The sequence below is a fragment of the Taudactylus pleione genome, unplaced genomic scaffold, assembly GCF_031769625.1.
Source record: "Taudactylus pleione unplaced genomic scaffold, aTauple2 ptg000198l, whole genome shotgun sequence".
Classification (NCBI taxonomy): domain Eukaryota; kingdom Metazoa; phylum Chordata; class Amphibia; order Anura; family Myobatrachidae; genus Taudactylus; species Taudactylus pleione.
The window spans coordinates 5,938,541-5,964,755 of record NW_028284600.1 but is presented as its reverse complement, the minus strand read 5'-3'; the positions used below and the strand labels follow the sequence as shown (position 1 = coordinate 5,964,755).

Sequence of the window (26,215 nt, the reverse complement as noted above, 5' to 3'; positions counted from 1 at the left end):
ACATACCTTTAATTCCCTCCTCGTGTAACATGGTCTCAGACATTCAGACTAAAGGGGCACATCCACTAGCAGACTGCGAAATGACTGCATGGTTACGACATTGTAATTGTGCAGTCGTTTCACAGGCTGTGCTGTGCCCACACTGAACGATCAGTCGTTCAGTGTAGGCACATCAATCATCCCCGAACGTGGGCAATCTGTCGATATCGGCAGATTGACCAGCATGTCCGGGTGATGACTGATGTCGGAAACGACCAGCGGGAGCGCGCATCGCTGGTCGTTTCCGACATTACTGTGCACGATTTGTGCCAGATTACTGAGCAATTGCACGATTACGACCGCATAGCAATGACGCGTAGTGGATACGTGGCATGACCGTTTACGCCTGTCAAGTGATCAGCACGATTCTCTCCTGAAACAATCTGTTCTGCTGTGTGAAATCTAATAATCTTATAAAAACTAGAGACTGCTCTACCACTGCCCACTACCATGGGAGCAACTTTATGGTATTTTGTATTATTATTTTTTTTTTCTAAACTATGATGCTCTTCAGGCCTTGGAGTCGGGACTGTAGTAACGAGGAGCTAGAGTCGGAGAGGGGTGTTTTGGTGTAACGATTCCAGAGCTCTGATGATCTGACCCCAGGCAAACCCAGTTTAATGATGGCTTGGGGTAGAAATTATTAGTTTGTAGTATTTTCCACTATGGTACTCAAAGTGCGTTATGTTTATAATCAATGAAGCCAGAATGGAGAGCTGTGTTGTGAGTGGTGTAAGAATTCTTTCAATACATAAGATCAAGTGTAGCCAATGAAACATTGCTCAATAAACAAAGAGAGACTGGATTACCCATGGGACGAATTGCTGCATCGTTCATCCAGCCAGGCAGCACAAGCTCTGCTAAGGAGTAACATCCTGTCTATTAATTAACTTCCTCCTCCTGATGACACACACCTGTAAGTTCTCCTGACAATGCTCTACTCACCCCCTTTGTTTTCATACCTACACTTACTTTATCCATTTCTGTTTTACGCATGTACATTATGATCAAGTGGTCTATGGTTTAAGGCATTCTCCATTGCGCTCCTGCACACCATACTTTTCAATACTCAAGCAATAACCCCCACCCCCATATCCCTCTGTCATGGATTCCTCAATGAGCTCCATACTCAGTCATGCCAGGTCTGACATGTCTGTAGGATTGTGTACATCCCTTGTAGGCAGCATAAACAAATCCAATAGGTGGGTTTTTGTTTTTTTTTATAAAGAGGTTCATTAAAATGCATGCATAAATATCCAATGAACGAGGCTACTGAGGCCTTACAACAGATCAAACGAAAGAAAAACATACTAAATCGCATTTAAAAATAAAATAGTTTTTACTAAGTTTGGGATAAAATCAACCAATACAGAACTTGAAAAATGTTCATTTACATTAGTGAATACAGAGAGTTCACATTAGGATTTAGAAATAACAAAAAAACAAAAACAAAAACATATCCCTAAAACCATTTGTTAAATAAATACTTTAAACTAGTTGAAACTACAGTTTCCTTTGGTAGAGATTTCAGAAAGAGAAACATTTTGTGCAGAAAGAACCATACTGGTGCAAATGATGACATTTTGAAACCATTTCATTAGAACTTTTAGATACTTATTGTGAGATTTATACAGTGTTTTTTTTTTTTTTAATTATTTATTTAGGCTTTGATTAAATACTTCTGTTTCATTACGTTTTGTAGCTTTAGTCTATTACTGTACTTGGTAAACTAAGCAGCAGCAGGGAGTTTTGTTATTTTGTAGTTCTAAAACAAGAGAAGTAAAATTTTAATAAATTAAGTTTAAGTTTGTGGTTTGCTTGCCGTTACGTCACTACTATTAAAAACACAGAGCAGGTTTATTTGTGGTTTGATGTCCTTGAGAATTCCGCGTGTCAGCTGCGAGGCCCAGGTGACGGCCGTCCTTCACAGATGACCATATAACTCATCTTGCTGTCAGAAGTGCAGCCACCCCAAGAGTCTCCTGGGGAGTTTGTCAGGATGTTTATAGGCGTAGTGAAACTCTAGGAGAACAGCTGTCTTATCTGAAGGGGGAAGAAGAAAAATAAAATAAAATAGATGTTAATGCATGACTACATATATAATACTCAAGGTAGAAACCCAAATGTAACGGCAAAACAAATTAATTGTGAGACAAAAATAGGTCACGTTAATAAGTCTCCAAGAAAGTCTACACATTAACTGTAGAGGGCAGTCGCCGAGTGAGTACTATGGCAGCTGGCGCGGCATAACCTGCGCAAAATCTGTTTGTACATGCCAAGAACATGCAGATGTGCTTAAGCGCACCGAGGCCGGCTTGTACCAGGAGAGGTGGCACCGAGGCCGGCTTGTACCAGGAGAGGTGGCACCAAGGCCGGCTTGTACCAGGAGAGGTGGCACTGAGGCCCGGCTTGTACCAGGAGAGGTGGCACCGAGGCCGGCTTGTACCAGGAGAGGTGGCATTCTAATGAAACCAAAGTACAGTAAGGGTGTGCTAGTGCAATTTGGACATTAGCAGACCGGGACGAGGATGCATAGCTGTAGTATTATTTGTGGGGTGGTCAGGGGGCAGGTGTAAATAATGAACAATGATGCGGTTTGGCTTCTTGCATTGCTAGTAAATAGATCATGCTTCCGTAGACGAGATAGGGAGTGGTTAATAGAACATGGGTGCAAGATGGATTAAGGGTATGTGACGTGTGGCTTGCATATATCAGGCGCATATGCTAATGTTGCCAACCAGTGCCCATCTACAGATAGTTGGCACTTTGTAGATGGTCGCCAATTGCAGATTTTTTTTTTTAACTCATGTAAATGTAGCCTGTGATCTGGGGATCAATTACATCCAACTCTCCATCATCCCCCAAATCCACTCTGTCGTTAAAGGGGTACTCCTCCGAGACCACGCTCACCTGAACCATTCTCTTACATTGACCACTGTGGGTCACATGTTCGGTACACCCTCCCCAAACCCCAAATGTGTGGAAAGGATCAAACCACACATGCTGTAAAAAAAAAAAAAAAAAAAATAGCCACCTCCCAGGCCATAGAGCTGACATTTGTAACTAGACTTCAGGTACATTATAGTAATCAACGCAGCTGACTGGATGGCTGCAGTTTTACTACACCTGGGAGGGTCCATGCTGAGAGCTGCTGCACATTATTAGTTAGTGGGAGGAATGACATTGTTAACATGTGGTTAAGAGAAAGAGCTTATTTAATTCAACTAAAAAAAAAAAAAAAAAAGTAAAAAAAAAAAAAAAAGAGAAAGTGCCGACACCTCATTATAATTTCACAACATTAGACCAAATACACTTCTGCATTTAAATTCAGTTTTGTCACAAGCAGGTAGCACCGATTGTCCTCGTCAGATCAGGCTGCCTGTACATGAAAGCATCTGACTGTAGAGAGATTTCCACGTTAGAAGAATCATCTCTCGACGAGGGAGATGTATCAAGGCACAGAGTGAGATAAAGTACCAACAAATCAGCTTGTAACTGTCAGTTTACAGGTAGTACTTGAAAAATGACAGTTAAGGGGCCTATCCATTAGCAGATAAAATGAACGATTTATCGTTCAATCGTTAATTATATCTGCTAATGGATAGGCCATGAACGATGACAGATGCGCACTCCCGCGGCCGATAATTTGCATCTATCATCTCTCCAACATGTTGGTCAATTATCGCATATAGCTGTACGATATTAGCAATATCGTTTATATCCAGTAAATGACGAAAGATATTAGCAGCAGCTACAGAGAAAAAAATCCACTCCCTGAATAATGTCATGCGATATCGTTCATCAAAATCTGTCATGTACATGACAGATATCGTTCAGCACAGCTACCGGAATTTTCAAGGGATAGTTTTCATCTTTCATCGCTCAGAAAGTCATCTGCTAATGGTTAGGCCCCTTTATAAGCTTATGATGGTGTACTTTAACTCTCTCCAAAGCTTGATACATCTCCTGCTATGGGTCTAATTACAGACTACATTTTTTGTGTACCTGTAATAAAAAGAACATTGTTAGGATCAGATAACCGATCAGAAAGAACGGGGTTTATTTTTAAAGAAAAAATAAAATAGTATCAGTCACAGGGTACAGCACAAACTACATCAATTCATAAAAGGTAAAGTTATTTCTTGTTGTGGCAGGTTTATGGATTGGAGGTCATACAGGCCTTTATGTACTGGATGGTTTCCCACAAACGGACAATCCACAATAGTTGTCACACAGGTGCAATATTTTATAAAAGAGCACGTGCATTCATTGTTGAACATTAATGTATCAAATCTTGTGCAAAATGCCCAAATCAATACTTTATACATCATTTAACCTATACAGCAAACTGCTTTCCAATAGTAATGAGAACACTGTACTATTACTTCACTAGAAGCTGGGTTTAGGCAACATGCAGTTTAGAATTGTACCATCAGCACCTCGATCTCTCCTTAACCCCCTTTCATTATTTGCCCCCTGTTCAGTCCCTTTTTGTGTCTAATAGGGTGAAAGATGAGAGCATAAGACTGTGTGTTATACTGTGTGATTAATGAATAAAGCAATGAATCAGGAAGAGATATTGTAGTAAGCAATCATTAGTGATCATCTTGACATGAAAGTCATTTGTGATCTTGGATCTTACAGGGAATACCGTCCTGTGTACACTCCAGAAATCAACACCCCCACCACGAGCATCGCCTCCCAACCATCCTGATTTTGGTGAGACAGTCCTGCTTTTTGGGAACGGATCCGCTGTCCCACCCACGGGCTGCGGTGTGTGTGGGGGGTTGGGAGGCTCCCTCTTACTGCAGCAAGTGGTGAATAGATGCCATACGCATGCCCGCACAGTCTATTCAGAGCACAAGGGGACTGGGGCAGCTCCGGGCATGCCCCCCAGCCTGACGAAGACGGAGGCGTTGCTCATAGGGACAGCATTTTCCACAATGTTACGCCTATTGTCTTGTGTGACCATGCCCCTTTTCCGGGGCGCTTCTTTGCGCTGGCCAAAAGTCAGGAGGTATGCACTGACATGTTGGCTTCTCACTTTACTACAAAGCTTAGGCGAAGGAAACAACTTGACTGATATCTGAACAGCAGTAAACACAGATAAGTGGGCACAGAGTGATCTTTCAACCGGTAAATACACTGTACTCCGCTCTATGGCTCTGACTGCACAAGACTAACCGAAGGCACGCAAGCAGCAAGGATTTCTGGCTTAAAGGGAGAAGATTTAACCCTTCTACTCTGTGGTTCCGTGTTAGTGATGCTGGTAACTGTCCCTGATCCCTCATCCTCCTAAATTCTAGCCATTCTAGCCACCCAGGAAACATATTCTCCTAATGGAGCCTTTCTCCATGAAGAGCCCCCTGAGCATTTATGGGAATGTGGTGGAGAGGACCATTCACACCCAAAATCCTGCACCTACAGATATCAGGGAGCTGAGGGAAGCTATCCAGACGGCATGGGTCACATCGCTCCCACCCACTTGTGGAATCGATGTCATGTCGAATTGCTGCACTTCGTTGGGCTAGAGGGTGGGTACAGTAGTTGGAATGGTGCAACATTTTAAGAGGTTACCAGCTGAAATTAGACATTCAGTTGCCAGTATAGTATGTCAACCCTAAATACCAGGATGCAGAAAGAATGAGGTTGTTTTTTTTTTTTTTTAATATCAGAACAACAGCAATAATATTATATAATTTTCTAATGCGTCTGTCAAGCTGTTGCACAGTCATAGCTGGAGGAAGCTCCACCCCCAAACCTGCCTCTCTCCAGTCCCAGCTCTCACTGGCTGCCTGGCAGATATTGCCTCTCTCCTCCCCCCAGTGCTGTAAGGATATACAGGTCTGTATCCTCCTGCCAGCACAAGTGGGGGTGTTAGAGGTGAGAGACAGATGGGAGGGGGACAGATAAGTGGATGTGGGATGGGGTAGAGGTGAGATAGGTGGGGGTAGAGGGAACAGAGGTAAGAAAAACAAATGTGGCAGAGGGGACAGAGGAGAGCGTTACAGATGAGGGAAAGAGACAGACATGGGCCAATAATAAGAAAAAGATGAAGGGGCAGGGATTAGAGAGAGAAAGGAGGAAGGAAGGACAGATTAGAGAGATGTGGGACACATGAGAGAGACAAATGGGGGAGGGGGGACAGATGAGAGCAAGCTAGGGAAGAGGGACAGAGATAGGAGAAACAAATGGGGGAGAGGGGACAGAGTAGAGAGATATAGATGGGGTAGAGGGACGGGAATACAGAATTAAGAGAGACAGACATGGCCCAGAGATAAGAAATAGATTAAGGGGGCAAAGAACAGATGAGAGACAGACGTGGTACAGGGATGAGAGACACACACAAATGGGGAGAGGGGGGGTCAGAGATTAGAGCAAGATGGGGGAGGGAGCAGAGATGAGAGGGTTAGACAGGTAGATGAAAGACAGCAGGGGGCAGAAATGAGCAAAAGACGTATGGTCGAGAGAGAGATGAGAGAGCGAGACAAATGGGGGCTAAGAGAAAGACGGAGGGGGGCAGATATGAGAGAGCGAGACAAATGGGGGCTAAGAGAAAGACGGAGGGGGGCAGATAGAGAGTGAGACAGATGTGGGTGGGGAAGGATGAAACACAGACATGAAGGAGAAAGAGATGGGGGAGGGGGTAAAGAGATGGGAATGTGTCGGAAGACAGAGAAGAAGAAAAAAAACAACATACAACACCGTGCACATTAGTTAGTGACCCGGCAGATGCCAGGTCTGAAATACTATCTATAAATATCTACCACATTAATTTCAGTCATTACTGCCTTATAATGACATACAGTACATTATATAGTAATAGACAGAGCTGTAATGTCCAAATCTTATGGTGACATGGGAAGTCATAGTCAGCCTGCATTATCATGGATGAAATATATTATAACGTAAGCTAAAGCCTCCCCAAGAGAATGAGGGTATCCCATCTGCTGAGTGACTGAGACAATAAGGACAATGCGATGTATCATTAGGGGTTTCTCAAAACCACAGTCTTCCCAGAATGGAGTGATCTACTCTAGAGACATTGCTGGGGTTTCCTAGTTTTCTGATCGATATGGGGCTAATTTCCCCAGATATGGCCGACAGCTCTGCCCACAAAGTTTTCCCGGATACCTAAATGATTTGAACCGTAGACTGCTGTATGCCAATTATTCTGAGAATCTGGTTATTCTTTTTGTCAGGACTGACTTATGCTCTCTCTCTGTTCTCTCCTGTGTGATCCTGGTGTTCTTTAGATTTACACCTCCAGATTTCCTTCTCTAGCAGCCTGCATTTAGATGACTCATGTCACCAGTAGGACTTTCTGCACTGCTACAACTGGTTTCTTTGCTGTCAGCTCCATGGTCTGTCAGCTATGATGATGAATCTTACTGAAGTCCTTCCTTCAATCTCACCAAGTAGCTGATACAGGCTTTTTCAGCACTCGTCGTACAGGCAGAATTGTATTTAACGTTACCGCATTGATTTTGTGATTACACCTCATGGTTTCTGCTCAGACTGTCTGTTCAGTTACAAACTAATCAGTTTTCTTTCAGGGCCTCTAGGTACATATCAGAAGACGCGATGACCGTTCCAATTTCCCTTCATCCCAGAACGATACAGAGTGCCCACACTATGCGGCACAATATATATTAGTGTAGTTGGATCGCATACGTTTAATGCTCCTGTAAACACTATACGGCCATCTTCCGGTAGAGCGTACACACTACACCACATCGTTCCATGACATCTTCCCAGCTGACGTGCAGCACATCAGATGTGAATATGCGATGAACAATGCACGTGAAGGCGCCATTGACCGTACACACTATGTGATGTGTAAGATAGGTCGTTCCAATTTGCCTCAAAACATCATATCGTCCAATAGATCGCCTAATGTGTACCCAGCCTGTGAGTGCGGTTTGGTATTATTACACATCCTCCCTGTCAGTGCTGTATGTGGACCAGATCCACCAATACAGATGCCAGGGCTCTTACACCTTTGGTAGGACCTGGTTGACCATTTCCTGTTCCGGGGGTGGAACCCATGGAAGATAACCCATGGTTTGTCATCCTGCAAGCGAGAGGCAGAACTTTTACAGGCTGTCAAACGGCTCTGGACCCATTTGCAATTCCGTGTGTTACACTAGCATTATAGTTATCCCTTTTGATACACGATTGCATGTCTGTTATTGAGACGTTTATTTTTGTCTATCCCTCAGTCTGTCATTACCAAGCTGTGTATGTTGTTCTTTTCCTCAGCCCTTGCCCCCCAACCCACCAGTTGTTCGAGCTGATGCCGTTTCACCGCCTCATGGCCGCCGGTCTGAACCTAAAATTTCTGCTTCATTTTTTTTTTTATTTTTTTTTATTAACCTCTACCATAGATTATAATTACAGTGGAACCTGTCTTTTTCTTTTCTTTGATGTTACCACCTGTTTAACAAAACACAATACACCTCTACAGTGACGCTGCTTCTCACGATGCACAAAGCCCGTCCACAGGAAGGTTGTCTTCTCAGCTTATCACTCTCACAAAACGCACATCATGTTCACACAAGAATCACATTTGTAACGAACCTACTAAACAACACTCTTAAGACTAGTATGCGTATTCAGATACCAAGACTAAACAAGTGGTAATAATTTTATTATACATGATATTTTATATAACATGTCCACTTTCATTTACTAACTAAGCATACTGATCCAAAGGTGCAGTAAATTATCTTAAAAGCCGACCTGTGCAGCCACAAAGTCACGATGACCTTAGCATATAAGAGATGTAGTCAGCATCCCGGCGTGTGGGATGCCGACGGTCGAAATCACGGGCACCAGAATCCCGACTGACAGCATCCCGAGGGTAAGTATTGGGAGTTAAGGGAGGATTAGGTTTAGGGGTTAGGCACTAGGGGAGGTGGTCAGTTTTAGGCAACAGGGAGGGAGTGTTAGGTTTTGGGTGCGGGAAGGGGGAGAGCGTTCCCACTAGTCGGTTTTTGAGGGTTGCTGCAACCTGACCGATTTCTAAAGGGCAAAAAGCACCCCGCCCTCCGGCGAGGTGACCAGTTGTAATAGCCTGCGGGTACCGTCCCCACCCACGGGTCGCAGTGTCCCGTGGGTGGGGAAAAAAGCGGTGTAACGGTCACTGCCGGTGAATGGATGCCGGGCATATGCGCCCAGCATCCATTCATAATGACAGCTGCGCTTGGGGGCAGCCCGGCATGTCCATAAGTGCCGGTCACGCTCCCAAGAGTGACGAAAAGGAGACGCGTCTTAAAAAGACACCCTTTTCCTTGACCACGCCCCCTATTACCGGGGTTTCGCAGATGTGCCCTCTCTCTTGGTCTGGCGCCCTGCCCGGCGCAAGACCTAGAGTGAACACTAGGGGGAGGTTAGGTTTAGGTACCGGGGAGGGAGGGTAGGGTTAGTGCTACAATACTTACATATGGGAAACGGGATTCTGATTTTCGGGATGCTGCTGTCGGTATTCTGACCAGCAGCACCCCGACCGCCGAGATTCAGTACCCAACCCACATATACCCCAAAAATAGCAAGAGATGCAATTTGTACTACATTTATCTGCTTACTATACAAGTTCCAAAAGGAACTGGATGCGACGACTCCAATATAAAATTAAGGAGTTCAGTTACTAAGTGTTGGGTTCTAAAACCCGGCGCTTCCAGATGTGTTTGTGCCTGAAATTTAAAAGGGCAATGATTTTACTAGCAAAAAACACAGCCAGTAAAAGCAAAGCCCTTTTAAATTTTGAGCATAAACCCAATGGGAAGCGCTGGGTTTTAGAAACTGACGCTCGTAAATAAACTCCTATGTGACAGTACAGCCTAGATGGGTCTTTGCTACCTACACACACTACTAGGCCTTTTCAAGTAACTCTAACGCACTTCCGTTACAGCTTACGCACAAGAGTTCAGCTGATGTTTGGCGGAACCTTCATCCTATCTTCTGACTATTCTTTTGGGCGCTGCAGGAGTTGTGAGCTCCCCATGTTTATGTGGCTTACCTCCGTGCGCTGCGCATTCTACCCACAGTCCAGAAACTTACTGTTAGGTTAACATGTATGAATATTATTTCACTGGCACTTCTGTAAATAATTCAACATTCTCTGTAAAGCAGTGTGCAATACATTGGTGCTATGTAAGGGTTAATAGTAAATAATTTCTGTTCACATTCCCATGAGACCTATTATGGGACTGACTATACTGTATATTCACCAATACATTCTACAGATGATGTACAAATGGGCATTAAGGAATAGTCTTGTCAGGCCTCGACTCTGTACAAACCTCTTTTTAAATTCTGCAAATGTCCTAGGAAGCGGTTTCTGGAAGTTGGGAAAGCTGTTTGTGCTCCCATTCATAGTATGTAAAAATCTGAAAATTGGTTATGGATAAAAAAAAATAATAATCTCCCAACTGATAATATATAAAGCAAAAAGACTCCTGGGTCCCATGCTTAATATGTTCCTCCCCATCATGTGCACAACTCATTAGATGCTTATTTTAAACATATAATTTAGGTTTCATAACTAATGAAAGAAAAAAAAATATATCCAAGTCAGTTGCATACAACTACAGACCTAAAAGTCTTATCGGGAAACGGACCAGCATAGTAACTTCTATGTCTACTTTAACTAGTTTGACCCATAAAGGTCTAGTTGGTTTCAGTCCTGGCAGGCAAGTACCAGATAGCACAATTTGCAGCCTCAAACGGCCTCCTCTTCCTCAGGTCTCTTTCGTGTCCCTGCCAACCTTCACCCCAGTATATTTATCATCTTGTAGGGACAGCTTCCATGGGTGTTTTCTCTGACAGCATAGAGGACTTTTGAATCACCTAGGGGATGGGGCTGGGTGGAACTACCCACTTTAGGCTTTCCCTCCTGCAACATCTTCTTTCAGCTCTTGTATATATGATCCAAATATTCATTACATTACAGTTTAAGACAATGGTTGCAAATCGCTCTCTTTTTGCAGATGAAGTATTGCTCAAGCTGACTTGACCCTTCATGCCTCCCAAATTTGCTATCTCCCCTGTAATACGTTTGTAGGATCTCCAACTACTGTATTAATTTCACTAAATCACAAACAAACTATTTTTTGTTCTCCCCCAAGGCCGCACAATTACTTCAGTTAGTTTGACACAAATTTCCATTTTTAGGAATAAGCTGACATTTATGAGACACTACAAGTACACTCTTAAGATTACTAAAAACATATTAAAAATATTAAAAACTAAAAATAATTTGTTGGTTTGGAACAAACACAGCTCTGGCCGGGAAGACAAGCTGCAGCCAAAATAACATTACGCCACTGACTGCCATCGAGCACATTTACATTTCTGGTTCTATCCAGCAACTTAAGAGAACCTGCATATCTGCTACTTTACCTAGAGCTTAATACCAGGGGAGTTACTAGTCTTATTGGGGGAATTCTATTCAGCGTAACTTGCTTCCCGCCTGCGCATGTATCAGCCAATTACAGTGCCAGAGCAAAGCAAGTTTTCTTTGCGCAAGTCTTTGGAGAACAAGGAAAAACTTGCGATGTAGGCAGAAGTAAATTGCCATTCCGCAATGGCAAATGGCGGCATTGCATTAAATTCAATTCCCCCCTTAATGTCTAGCAGCGCATCTTGCATAGATAATGCTATAAAACATCTCATCCAATTGGCTCCGCTGGATTAATTCAAGTAAAGAAAAAAACAAAAAACAAACAACACATTCAACTTCGTTCCCCAAAGAAAAACTACCTAGCACACTGCTACTCCAGTCTTTAGCGTGGCCCAAATCTGATTAGCACCTACAGTACATTCAGGCATACAATATATGTTTGTCGGGCATGTATGCTCATACACAAAATAATAAAAATATTTTTTTTTAGGGTTAACTTTCCCAACCTCTCTTCATTATTTTGTGTGACACTACGATTCCAAATTCCAACAGCGTCTTCATAAAAAAATAAAAAAAGAGAGACCGTTTGAGCTTCTATACCAGCAGAACCCAATTTCTCAGATATTATATCCGGTTTGTTTTTAAGCAGCATACATAACTGAACCCCTAGTACCCATGGGGTATACTTAAAGATCATGTCTTTCAAGGCCACTGATTCTCGGCAGCCTTGAGTGCCAGATTTAAAAAGCCAATAATATTCCACATGAAACAAGCCTGATTTGCAATAAAAAAAAAACCAAAGGTTCACTCCAAACATTAAGCAGGACACCTCTTGATAAATAACACATTTGACTCTAGTGGGTACATGTAAGAAGACAGAGCTCCCTCCATACCATTTGCACTAACCTGGTTAAGCCTATAAGGGGGAATGTAATAGCCTCTGATTCTGCAGAGTCTTACCTTGCCATGAATAGACAGAGATTTTACCTTCCAAATCAGCGGATGCGTTACACAACGATTTGCAGGATTAAAATAATAAAAAAAGCGTATCCTTCCCCTCATAGATCTGTGTGCTATAGTGCTTCAAGTCTGGCCTATTGAAAGGAGGGAGGGTGAACAATACTGTGCCTCCCCTCCCCCAACCAAGAGATATCTGGTCCAGGCTAATAATTATAGTAAATATAGTGTACCCCTTTATGACATCATTCTTTTTACACCTTTATAATCAAATAATTAATAAAGTAGTACCCCCCTTTATAAATATAGGAGAACAATCCTAGTGACACCCTATTTGAAAGAAAAGAAAAAAAATCTACTGTATATCAGTGGTGTAAATTCAGCCCAGACGCCCAGAGGCAAATTATAATTTGGTGCCCCCTTCCGCCCCCTAAGAAAAAGGGAAAATAAATATGGTACATTTCTATCTATCTATACATGCGCACAAATACACTAATATAGAATTTGTTCCTATTAGACCTATTTACTAAAGTAAATCTGCAGGGTATCCCCCAAAAACACCCTTTTTTGGTAGATATCTTCAAATTTATAGAGTCCCTTGAATGTATCTGCATTCCGAAGACTGGCCCTGGTAGCTAACACTATCTCAAAGTGGAGTTAGCTGCTGTTGCCTATGGGCTACAGATCACAAAAGTACCAGGAGAGGGATCCATACTGGGGCATGCCAGGATGTGCCACACATCGCACATCCTGCACCCAATTAAATATACTTACCTCTCAGTCAGCCTGGCATTGGCTGCAGAAAACACTGGGAAAATGTCCCCCACAGCCATTTCCCCGGCTATTCGTGCATGTACAATTAGAGATGTCCTGGGAACGTGGTGTGGTCCCCATGTCCCTGGAGACCTACGCATGCACAGTAGACTCTAGCACAATGGCAGAATCTATTGCACTGCCAGAGTGGAGGGGGCCGATCGGAGCCTGCATAAGGGCCCCCTCCTCTCTTAAAGGGCCTCTGGATCCGTAGCAACCCTCCCTGGCACTCTCCACTCAGACCAAGCATGGGCAGTAGTGCTGAAGGAGAAGTGAAGGTTTTGCATTAGGGTTGTGTCTACATCCCCTTCAGTTAATGTGCCTGGTACACATGCAAAAGTATACAGCTCTCCCATCGTATACCAGAGACAAAAGATAAGGAATAATATTGCAACATTGTGTATTATAAAGATGGTGACTGCACTGAGGAATGTAATGTATGTTTGTATGTATGAAGAGTAACCTCAGCTACAGCCCTGGGGTTAATTAGGAGTATATATAGCTATCCGTTAGTCACAGATAAGATCGTGACCTGTATAGTACAATTAGCATGAGGCTCAGAGTCCTCCTGATGGAGGTGAAAGCCATCTGATGTGGGGTGGGGAGCCCTCCTGATACCCCAGATAGAGGGTAAAAGCTCCTGATGTGGGCTCCGGGTAATCTTCTTGATGACTATGTATCCTATGCATTATTGCACTATTTGTAATCATTTCCTCTTTTTGGATATTTGCACCATTGGTCACTACAATGTCTGTGTATGTGACATTTGATGCTTCAATAAATAAAAAAAAACAAAAAAACCTTACAATTATGACCCCTTACACTAAAATAATTAAAAAAAAAGTGTTGACATAAAATAAAAAATAAAGTCGAGCACCCGGTTTACAAAATAAAAATAATAATCATCACTGCTGTAATTCCTACAGGGACCTCCTCGTCCCAGTGGGCCCGATTTAGCAAAGAACGAAACTGCGAATGCAATTGCGATTATGCACGCAGTACAACTGCGATAGTATGCTAATACATTGCGATCGCTATGCTGCCGCAGCACTACACAAGGACGCCCACTTCACCCTACACCCATCCGTAATGTTTAGTAAGACTGCGAAAACATCTGTAGAATACAGTACCATCGCGGCCTCACGCACACTTGCACAAGCCCTGGCCTTACTCAGAATTGCTAACTTCATCCCACGCTATGAGTCCTCAAGCTGTGTATGCTGTCGCAGTGGCAAATTTTTGCACGCCTCTGTAACGGCGTCCAAACGCACTGGCACGCCTAGGTTTCGCTGACCCCTCCCTCTCGTCACAACCCACAGACGGTACTTCCTGTCAATCACCCTGCGATGGGTCTGCATAGCCAGACCGAATTTGAGCATTCGCGCACTGTGACGCATGCGCAGTGTGTAACAATCGGGCCGGTTGCGTGCGTATTCGCAGTTGCGATCCTTGCTGAATCAGGCCCAGTGTCAGCACCATCCGGCGTACCTGTGTATGGGAGCTTTCAAAGTCCATTAGCAGAATGCATTGTCTAGTCACCATATTGAGTTGTACTAGGCCAGATTGGCCTACACAACGTATATGCCCATGCCAATAATATAGAAATTAATGACCAATATAAATAAAATTAAATGGTCCTAGTGTCCCCCTTGTGTGATCATTTTCTTTGTTTTTATCTTGCATTTATGGGGCCTATTACATTTAAATAAAAAAAAAGCACACCATCACTATTTTAGCGTTTTAAACCAATTTGAATGCACTGGCGACCCAGGAACGTCAAAAGGAACTAAAGATATACTGTACACATTTCTGCAAAAACTCTGAAGCAAAAACATAGCCAAACCCTGACCACTGCAGATTATTATCATTAGATCCACTGGGAGATGAAATGAAGGAAGAGAAAAGCCAACGCATCGCTACTGAGCAACAACACAAGCAATTGACGAGAGAGCCATCACAACCACTTGGGAATACCCAAGGACACAATCAATATTACCAAGGAACATAATTAGACATCCTAATCAGCAACAAACAGGCTCTCCCCTTCTTAAAAGCAGATGACTGATCAGTCTCCCTCGTCTCAGAGTTAACTATTTATTGGAAATCGCTTCCACCACAATGGAGCTAGGAAAATAAATATTCACTTGGTTAATGAACACACGACGTTAGATGTCCCGTCAACAGAACATTAGGAGTTTAAAGAGTGGAGCCAGCTACTTTTTGTGCTAACCCAATATTCAAGATAAGACAACCTATCAATGCACTAGGGCTCATCAACATCACTCAGGTGTGAAGCAAGTTACTACTGAATAGATTAGTTGTGTGTATTCCTGAGAAAGCAGCCTACGTGGGTGCCGGAAAAGGAAAGGGGGTGGGGGGGGGGTATTTGTAAACACACTTCAATTAAATTACCACTCCCAGGAACACAAAGTGGCAACATGTAACAATTTCACAATATTTTAGGACTTTCTTGAGATTAAATCCCTTTGTACAATTTGTCTGTGTGCATGAAACCGCAAAAAAATATCATTCACACCGATAGCCCGAACACGGGAAAGGCAAAACACATTCTTCTGGTGGGAGCTATAAATATGCTGGATGGGTGCCACGCTGATATATTAATATGCTGCCTTTGGAAGAGTGAGTAGATCCATGCTATGACATACCCAGCACGCGGTTTTATCTAGAAACACAAATAATTTCATTAATAGTTTACTTACAATGATAATGTAATGTTTTTATAATGAGAGTAGGTTCCTGCGGAAAAAGGACTGGTTCTCAGTTTGTGGCTCCATACAAAGCGTGGGCACAGCTGGTTCTATGGATTCATAGAAAGGGTGGGCACAGTGGTTCTATGGCTTCATACAAAAGGTGGCCATGGCTGGTTCTATGGTTTCATACAAATCGTAGGCACAGTGGTTCGATGGATTCATACAAAGGGTGGTCACAGATGGTTCTATGGATTCATACAAAGGGTGGTCACAGATGGTTCTATGGATTCATACAAAGGGTGGGCACAGCTGGTTCTATGGATTCATATAAAGTGTGGGTACAGCTAATTCTATGGCTTTATACAAAGGGTGGGCACAGTGGTTCTATGGATTCATACAAAGGGTGGTCACAGTGGTTCTACGGATTCATACAAAGCGTGGGTACAGCTAATTCTATGGCTTTATACAAAGGGTGGTCACAGTGGTTCTACGGATTCATACAAAGTGTGGTCACAGCTGGTTCTATGGATTCATACAAAGGGTGGGCACAATGGTTCTATGGATTCATACAAAGGGTGGGCACAGATGGTTCTAAGGAAGGCACGATTCATGCCTTTCTTCAATGGCAACCACTCACTACACATGTACTTTTCTGTGTGCTGCTTGATCACAAGGTAGTGCGCTCCCACAAGCCCAATCCACAAGTGGAACCAGCTGCAAATGACCGACCATGGCCCCAGTGCTAGGACCGGGAACCTGGAATTCAGAATAATAGCACATGGCTATCACTGCAGACAGAGTTACATCAGGCCTTCCTGGAAGTTGGCATTAATAGCACAGCATTGTGGTGTCTGTGTGCTCCTAAGATCCGTTCACAAGAATGCCACAACAGCCCTGCCCATACAGTATGTGCACACAAAGTAAATCACCAAACTTAAAAAAAAATATATATAATTTTAGTCTTTCCATTTTATTTTTGTGTTTTCATACCTGCCCATAACACAACCGATAGTTTGTGGGCACATTGGCATCTCAGAACAATGTTAGTAGATAGCGGTCATTGAGTTACAGTGCAGCAGTAATTCCCAAATTGGTATTACAGCTCCCTGGAGGCACTGGCATTGCCCTAGATGGGTTATAGAGGCAAGGAGGTCGCAGGAGGAACATACATAGGGCTAAAGTGGGGGCCACGCAGCTTATTCCTGCAGTATACATCACTGCCAAGCCGCGCTGGGACACTCTCTTCCTCCACACTATGAACCCGCGTTGTGTGGTAACAACCAAGAAGTACACAGAGGTGAACGGTTATCTCATCAACAGTAGCCCTCAATTACTGTATACATCAGGGCAACCAAGAGTGGCCACATCGTTGTCCTATGTATAGTGCAGCAGTATGAAGAGGAATAAGGAGACTAAACCTGGTGGGAGATGTGTGATATAATCACAGCCAAGCTAAGAAGCGAGTGAGAGAATGGATAGGGGCCCAGGGGAACCAGCATAATCAGGGAGGGGGATATGAGGTGGGAGAATGGATAGGGGCCCAGGGGAACCGGTGTAATCAGGGAGGGGGGCCCAGGGGAACCAGTGTAATCAGGGAGGGGGATAGGAGATGAGAGAATGGAGAGGGGCCCAGGGGAATCAGCGTAATCAGGGAGGGGGATAGGAGGTGGGAGAAAGGATAGGGGTCCAGGGGAACCAGAGTAATCAGGGAGGGGGATAGGAGGTGGGAGAATGGATAGGGGCCCAGGGGAACCAGCATAATCAGGGAGGGGGATATGAGGTGGGAGAATGGATAGGGGCCCAGGGGAACCGGTGTAATCAGGGAGGGGGGCCCAGGGGAACCAGTGTAATCAGGGAGGGGGATAGGAGATGAGAGAATGGAGAGGGGCCCAGGGGAATCAGCGTAATCAGGGAGGGGGATAGGAGGTGGGAGAAAGGATAGGGGTCCAGGGGAACCAGAGTAATCAGGGAGGGGGATAGGAGGTGGGAGAATGGATAGGGGTCCAGGGGAACCAGAGTAATCAGGGAGGGGGATAGGAGGTGGGAGAATGGATGGGAGCCTGGCAGAACAGATGTAATCAGGGAAGGGGATAGGAGGTGGGAGAATAGAGAGGGGCCCAGGGGAACCGGTGTAATCAGGGAGGGGGGCCCAGGGGAACCGGTGTAATCAGGGAGGGGGGCCCAGGGGAACCGGTGTAATCAGGGAGGGGGATAGGAGGTGGGAGAATGGATAGGAGCCTGGCAGAACCTATGTAATCAGGGAGGGGGATAGGAAGTGGGAGAATGGATAGGGGCCCAGGGGAACCAGCGTAATCAGGGAGGTGGGCCCAGGGAAACCGGTGTAATCAGGGAGGGGGATAGGAGGTGGGAGAATGGATAGGGGTCCAGGGGAACCAGCGTAATCAGGGAGGGGGATGTGAGTTGGGAGAATGGATAGGGACCCAGAGGAACTGGTGTAATCAGGGAGGGGGGCCCAGGGGAACCAGTGTAATCAGGGAGGGGGATAGGAGATGAGAGAATGGAGAGGGGCCCAGGGGAACCAGCATAATCAGGGAGGAGGTATGAGGTGGGAGAATGGATAGGGGTCCAGGGGAACCAGAGTAATCAGGGAGGGGGATAGGAGGTGGGAGAATGGAGAGGGGCCCAGGGGAACCAGCGTAATCAGGGAGGAGGTATGAGGTGGGAGAATGGATATGGGCCCAGGGGAACCAGCGTAATCAGGGAGGGGGATAGGAGGTGGGAGAATGGATAGGAGCCTTGCAGAACCTATGTAATCAGGGAGGGGGATAGGAGGTGGGAGAATGGATAGGGGCCCAGGGGAACCGGTGTAATCAGGGAGGGGGGCCCAGGGGAACCGGTGTAATCAGGGAGGGGGATAGGAAGTGGGAGAATGGATAGGGGCCCAGGGGAACCAGCGTAATCAGGGAGGGGGGCCAAGGGGAACCGGTGTAATCAGGGAGGGGGATAGGAGGTGGGAGAATGGATAGGAGCCTGGCAGAACCGATGTAATCAGGGAGGGGGATAGGAGGTGGGAGAATGGATAGGGGTCCAGGGGAACCAGCGTAATCAGGGAGGGGGGATAGGAGGTGGGAGAATGGATAGGGGGCTTGGGCGAACCGGCATAATCAGGGAGGGGGGCTAGGAGGTGAGAGAATGGATAGGAGCCTGGGGGAACCGGCATAATCAGGGAGGGGGATAGGAGGTGGGAGAATGGATGGGAGCCTGGCAGAACCGATGTAATCAGGGAGGGGGATAGGAGGTGGGAAAATGGAGAGGGGCCCAGGGGAACCAGCGTAATAAGGGAGGGGGGATAGGAGGTGGGAGAATGAAGAGGAGCCCGGGGGAACCGGCGTAATCAGGGAGGGGGGATAGGAGGTGGGAAAATGGATAGGGGCCTGGGGGAACCGTCGTAATCAGGGAGGGGGATAGGAGGTGGGGAAATTGGATAGGGGCCTGGGGGAACCGGCGTAATCAGGGAGGGGGATATGAGGTGGGAGAATGGATAGGGGCCCAGGGGAACCGGTGTAATCAGGGAGTGGGGCCCAGGGGAACCGGCGTAATCAGGGAGGGGGATAGGAGGTGGGAGAATGGATAGGGGTCCAGGGGAACCGGTGTAATAAGGGAGGGGGATAGGAGGTGGGAGAATGGATAGGGGTCCAGGGGAACCAGCGTAATCAGGGAGGGGGATAGGAGGTGGGAGAATGGATAGGGGCCCAGGGGAACCTGTGTAATCAGGGAGGGGGGCCCAGGGGAACCGGCGTAATCAGGGAGGGGGATAGGAGGTGGGAGAATGGATAGGGGTCCAGGGGAACCGGTGTAATAAGGGAGGGGGATAGGAGGTGGGAGAATGGATAGGGGTCCAGGGGAACCAGCGTAATCAGGGAGGGGGATAGGAGGTGGGAGAATGGAGAGGGGCCCAGGGGAACCGGCGTAATAAGGGAGGGGGGATAGTAGGTGGGAGAATGAAGAGGAGCCCAGGGCAACCGGGGTAATCAGGGAGGGGGGATGAGAGGTGGGGGAATGGATAGGGGCCTGGGGGAACCAGCATAATCAGGGAAGGGGGAATAGGAGGTGAGAGAATGGATAAGGGCCTGGGGGAACCGGCGTAATCAGGGAGGGGGGATAGGAGGTGGGAGAATGGATAGGGGCCTGGGGGAACTGGTGTAATCAGGGAGGGGGGATAGGAGGTGGGGGAATTGGATAGGGGCCCAGGGGAACCGGTGTAATCAGGGAGGGGGGCCCAGGGGAACAGGTGTAATCAGGGAGGGGGATAGGAGGTGGGAGAATGGATAGGAGCCTGGCAGAACCGATGTAATCAGGGAGGGGGATAGGAGATGAGAGAATGGATAGGGGCCCAGGGGAACCGGTGTAATCAGGGAGGGGGGCCCAGGGGAACCGGTGTAATCAGGGAGGGGGATAGGAGGTGGGAGAATGGATAGGGGCCTGGGGGAACCAGCATAATCAGGGAAGGGGGAATAGGAGGTGAGAGAATGGATAAGGGCCTGGGGGAACCGGCGTAATCAGGGAGGGGGGATAGGAGGTGGGAGAATGGATAGGGGCCTGGGGGAACTGGTGTAATCAGGGAGGGGGGATAGGAGGTGATTGCATGTGAAATAGGGAGTGTACAGATATATCAGAGTGGGGTTTATGGCACAGTATTAGTAGGTTCCTCATCCTTAGCTGGTATTAGCACTGTTGTGACTCTTCATCTCTTGTGGAACTGCAAGTGCCAGCAAGCATCACAGGATAGGCTGCAGTGTGAAAGGCGCGACCTGGGTTATTCAACCCAGGTTACAGTAAACGAATCTCATTGGAGGTTCAGGAGCACTGACACCCACTTTTCATGACTCATCTTTGTGAGCCTGCAGTATACATCACTGCAGGCTCACACATCGGGCATGGCTGATACGGGTCCAGTGTGAAAGGGTTCGACCTGGGAATAACCCGGGCCGAGCTGCAGTGTGAAGAGCAGTAATACGGGTAGAAACTGCGGTCTGTAGCCCAAGTTGGAGCAGAAGCCTCAGTGTGAAAGGGGGATTACCGCCCAGGTTTTAAGGATATTCATGGCTGAGCACACATTGTTAAATCAAATTGACTGATGTACTGATTAAGTCACCTATGCCCAAGCAGGGTTTATCCTTAAAACCTGAACCGTTAGGGTGCCTTGAGGACAGAGTTTGGGAACCTCTGAACTACTGTATTTGTGCAAGCAGAGTTGGACTCCTACATCTGAGGAAACCCTGGTGGTATCAGAGTCTCTAACCAGGAGTTATGTTTGAAAGGGAGCTTAACTATTCGTGATCAATGGCACGACAAACAGTAAATAAAAGAAAATCTGTACGTCACAAAATTGGGAAAGATCCAAAAACAGCCATACCAAGCAATTATACCAGCATGAGAGCTTGTTAAACAGTTGTACTTTACATTAGTGAAAACTGCTGCCCAAGTGAAAGAGTACTGTTTCAATTAGCAGTGCAACATTTAATAGCCAATTACAAAGAAAACAAAAAAACCCATAAAATTGTATAAAAGTTTGGGTAGAATTAGGTGATCAGATAAATTCTAGTAATGGTGCAAGCAGGCCAGAGAAAGGGAGCACAGTCATGGAAAAGGGGATCTGTGGCCCCCTAACTAGGTCCGCCAGAGCAGAAGCGGGAACCAACGCATAGAGGGCATAGTTGTTTATCTGGCTGCACCCTCCGGGAGGGTCACCGCCCCTTGCTATACAATGCAGAGATTGAAGGCATTGTAAAGGTGGGCGCGGGTTTACGAGTCAGCGGAGTTTCGCACCATTGGCAGGGGGTGGCGGCCGGTCCGGGAGACTTGCCATCCCTTGCGGGCAGCCAGGAGCGCCACACGATTTTCGGGAGCCTCCCGGCCGTTCCGCGAGACTAGGCAAGTATGATAGAGGGTCCCGTCAAACCCACCGAACACAGTTAAATAAAACTTTGTATCTTATTTCAGATCAACTAATTAATCCCAGAACTAAATTTTTAGCTTTGGCTTGAAATAGCCTTTGATCAATGTAATTATGTAAATCTGATCCTTACTATGGAAGAGATTTCCTCTGAAAAAAAAAAAAAAAAGTAATTTGCATGATTGGAGATGTAGTTTTACATATCTTCACTAGGGAAGGGATTACAATATGTTGTCACTAACCATTTTCAACATTTGCGAGAGATCGACCCATTATTATGTATACAGGATGGCAAGTTCTCCATGAGGCTTAAATGCAGAAAATGATCACAATATTAAATGTTTATTTATTACCAGTTATTTATATAGCGCACACATATTCCGCAGCGCTTTACAGAGAATATTTGGCCATTCACATCAGTCCCTGCCCCAGTGGAGCTTACAATCTATGGGCCTGATTCAGCTTTGGAAATAGAGTGGTCATCTTGGTGAAACCATGCTGCACTGCAGGTGGGGCAGATTTAAAATGTGCAGAGAGATTTAGATTTGGGAGGGAGGTGTCCAAACTGACATCTAAATTTCAGAGTAATAATAAAGCTGTGCAGTATTTGTGGGCTACATGTAAAAGCAGCCAGTATTTACCCTACATGCAAAAAAAAAAAAATATATATATATATGTATTTACACTCCTTGCATTGCAACATGGTTTGCCCAGGTACGCAGTTAAGTGCTAATTCTCACTCTATTCCCGACTCTGAGTCAGGCCCTATATTCCCTACCACATGCTCACACATACACACTATGGTTCATTTTTGTTTGGAGCCAATAAACCTACCAGTGTATTTTTGTAGTGTGGGAGGAAACAGGAGAAACCCACGCAAGCACAGGGAGAATATACAAACTCCACACAGTTAGTGCCATACTGGGAATCGAACCCACGACCTCAGTGCTGTGAGGCAGCAATGCTAAACATTACACCATTTGTGTTGCCCATGTTGCACAGACATAACACCGTAGAATAGGGGCAACTCACTGAGGGCAAATTCTACTTTAGAAACAATCTGTAATGTCACATTGTTCACTTGGAATAAGTAAGCTTCTATTTGCCAAATTTAGGAAACTGCACATAGATTACAAGACAGGTGAGTGAATATATCCTGATGATGAAATTTATCATATAAAAGTCACAAGGAGTCACCATTTGCACACCTGTAAAGTGCTCAAGGCTTTTTTTTACATGGAATTATAAAAAAACTGCACTTATTTTTTTGACTGCCGCTTTTAATTAACACTACAAACCACAACAAAAGGCATACATAGAGATGGTCATGGACCCATGACTGGTACACCTCAAACCTTTATTTAATTGATTACCCAAATCCAGTGGTTCCCAAGCGCAGTCCTCAAGATACCCTAACGGTCAATGGTTTTAAGCATATTGATGCCCACCCTGGGGACATGTCTATCAGATCATAGATCCTTTAATTACAATTAGCAACACCAATCCTTGTGGCCATAGATCAATATATTTATAGCAAACTTTATCTCCCAGGCTCACCAAATCCCACTACCGACATATGCTCCTGTGGAGTTCATTCCCGACCCTCTTACCACCCCCACATGCAGAGTGCAGTAGAGCAAGTAGCAACATGTAACTCAAAGGGGGACCGATCAGTACCCTCTAAATAGGAAGTCATTAGCCCACTCTGCAGATTGGCAATTATAGAATTCATTTCCACACCATGGACTTATTGTGGCCGGATAGAGCGACTGCCCTAGAATGCAGATCACAAGTCATTCTGGGGTGCACAATGGACACGTGATGTCAGACATCCGATATCACAGCCCGTTCTCTATGTGCCGGGGTGAGTGGTGCTTGGGATTACTTGCGGCGGACCCGGGGGTGGAGTGGAGTCTGCAGCATGGGAAGAGACTACTATAGGGAAAGGCTACCTGCCTGTGCTCGCATCCCATGTTCCAACACCAGGCAACTGGTTAAAGCCCATAATTCTTCTCTCCTCACAGTTTTACCCCCAACCCCTTAGACCAGGGATCTTCAACCTTGGCCCTCCAGCTGCTGTAGAACTACACATCCCAGCATGCACTGCCACGGTTTGAGCATGCTGTTATATCAAAAAGGTGGCAGTGCATGCTGGGATATGTAGTTCCACAGCAACTGTAGGGCCAAGGTTGAAGACCCCTGCCTTAGACTGTAAGCGCTCTCAGGTACAGCCCTCCACCTTCTTGGTTCTCTCACCGCACTATCCTTGTCCGCAGCGCGCTCGCACTCAGCCAGCGACTCAACTTTTCTTCCTGCCTTTCCCAGACACAGGGGGCGAGATACACTAAATGGAAAATGCGATAAAAACCCTGTTTCCAGGGTTTTACCGCATTTTCCATATGCACTAATGTGTGGCCACCGGGGTTCTGATGCGGAGGGTAATGCCAACTTTTGCTGGCATGACCCTATAGAAGCCTATGGGTTTCTACCGCATCGCACCGGTATGAGGGATCCATCCAAGTATGCCCCACGGCCGCCGCGTCACACTGCGCATGCGCAGATTGACTCCCAGGTCATAAACCCGGAAGTCCACGGGGTGGCGCAGATCGCAAAGGACAGCTCTCATCGGAAGAGCCATCCTTTGCATATGCGATCAGTACAAATGCAGTGTCTGGCGGTAAGTAGCGCACTATGTTAGTACATCCCGCCCAGGGTCACTGAGATCTACTGTTACTGTCTCTCTATTTGTTGTAACAGCTCACTGTGATGCTTTTCTGCTTGTACACAGTCTGTTTAAATCTTTTTATATTGTACGATTTCTTGGTACTATTGCAATTCTCCCTGTACGGAGCTATGGACACTTGGTGATGCAATTATTTAATTTTTTTATTTACATGCAACATCAATACAAAGCATAGGATTAAAAGATATACATAGCATTATGGTATCTGCAGTTTCATCATGATCATGGTTTGAAGGTAGAAATAACATGGTGTAAAGAACAGCAGTATTAGACCTTCAAAGCCACTTGCATACAAGTTTCCAAACCGTGCAAGACCCTTACTTTGCTCGTCCCGACAGTGACAGGAAGACAAATAGTGCCGAAACGGATCCTGCAGCACTGATTATGAAACATCATGGTGAACACATGTACATAGAGGGCCTGACACGGAATTGGACGTAGTCTCGGCACTCTTTGCCTCTGCTACTTTATTATGCTAATGCCACTACAAATTCTTCCCCGATGTACGTGCTCCTGAATGTGCAAATACTGAGACACCCACTCGCAGCGTCTTAGTGTTCCCCGCTAGCCTGTTGCAGCGGGGCGCCGCTCCCGGTTTTAAAAAGGACAAAATGCGCTGCAACAGCATGCCCTCAGCCTTCCCCACCTGCGGGTGGGAAAGTTGTGGTGACAGATCACCACCAGGTGAATAGATGTCGTGCGCACGGCATCTATTCACCGGGAAGGAGGAGCCTCCGTTAGTGCTGGGCACGCCCCCAAGCGTGACAAGTTGGAGGCGTGTCCCACGCTTGGTGCATCTTTAAACGCACCATCGGTTGCACCATCAAAACTTGCACCTGCACTATGGTAGGTGCAGTTTCTGTATCAGAGTACGGCCTCAGCGGTTGTTCATCTCTGTATGTAACCGCTTTCAGCAGTACGTCTGCAACACTCCCATAGGCCACGTCCTCTCCATGTGTCTTTTAAGCCATATACGTTACCTTCCAGTCACCACCCCTTACATTTCTGCACAAGTAAGAGAGGATGAGCCATTCACAGTAGGACTCCCGGGGGCATTAACCCACAAGTCCTCACAATGCAAAAAACAGCTCTTATTGGAAAAACTGTTCATTGCGTTTACATTGACACTTATTCATGTATACGGCGTTAATAAGCGGTGCCATGCATGTGATAAGTGGCGGGATGTATGGCATGCAATATGGCGTTTTATTGCCATTGCAGGAGCTCTTTGCTTGGGCTCGTGATCTGGATGTTGGCGTTCACCGCGGCCACATACAGGCAAACTGTAATATCCAACATTTCTCTGCGCTTGGGCAGTGACATCATCAGCCTGGTTCTCTCACGGGGCTTCCTCTATTATTTGGGCTAAATCTTTTGGATCCTCACATTGCTGTATGCGATAAATACCAGATGCAAAGATGTGGATTTATTGTTTTTATACGTAAATTTCCCCCACCGGAAGAAGAAAAAATATATATGAAGGAATAGGAATATAGAATGGTCCTTGGTTTTATGAGAGGGATGTACCATCCACCCGCACAGTGACAAGGTTAATTCGAGCTCATCCTTGCAGCTAAAAGCACAGGAAGGGGGGGTGTAAGGGCATGACGGAATTAGACCAACGTGACCCT

The 26,215-nt window shown here is 45.8% G+C and overlaps 1 protein-coding gene across 2 annotated transcripts in view; it reads right to left on the bottom strand.

Annotated features, from left to right (window-relative positions):
• Nucleotides 1-1,359: 1,359 nt before the first annotated feature.
• Nucleotides 1,360-26,215, bottom strand: part of PWWP2B (PWWP domain containing 2B) — a 47,971-nt gene continuing 23,115 nt past the window's right edge. For both annotated transcript variants that reach the window (XM_088476877.1, XM_088476878.1), the window contains one exon: nt 1,360-2,082. The gene's annotated coding sequence lies outside the window, so the exon portion shown is untranslated. The remainder of the gene's footprint in view (nt 2,083-26,215) is intronic.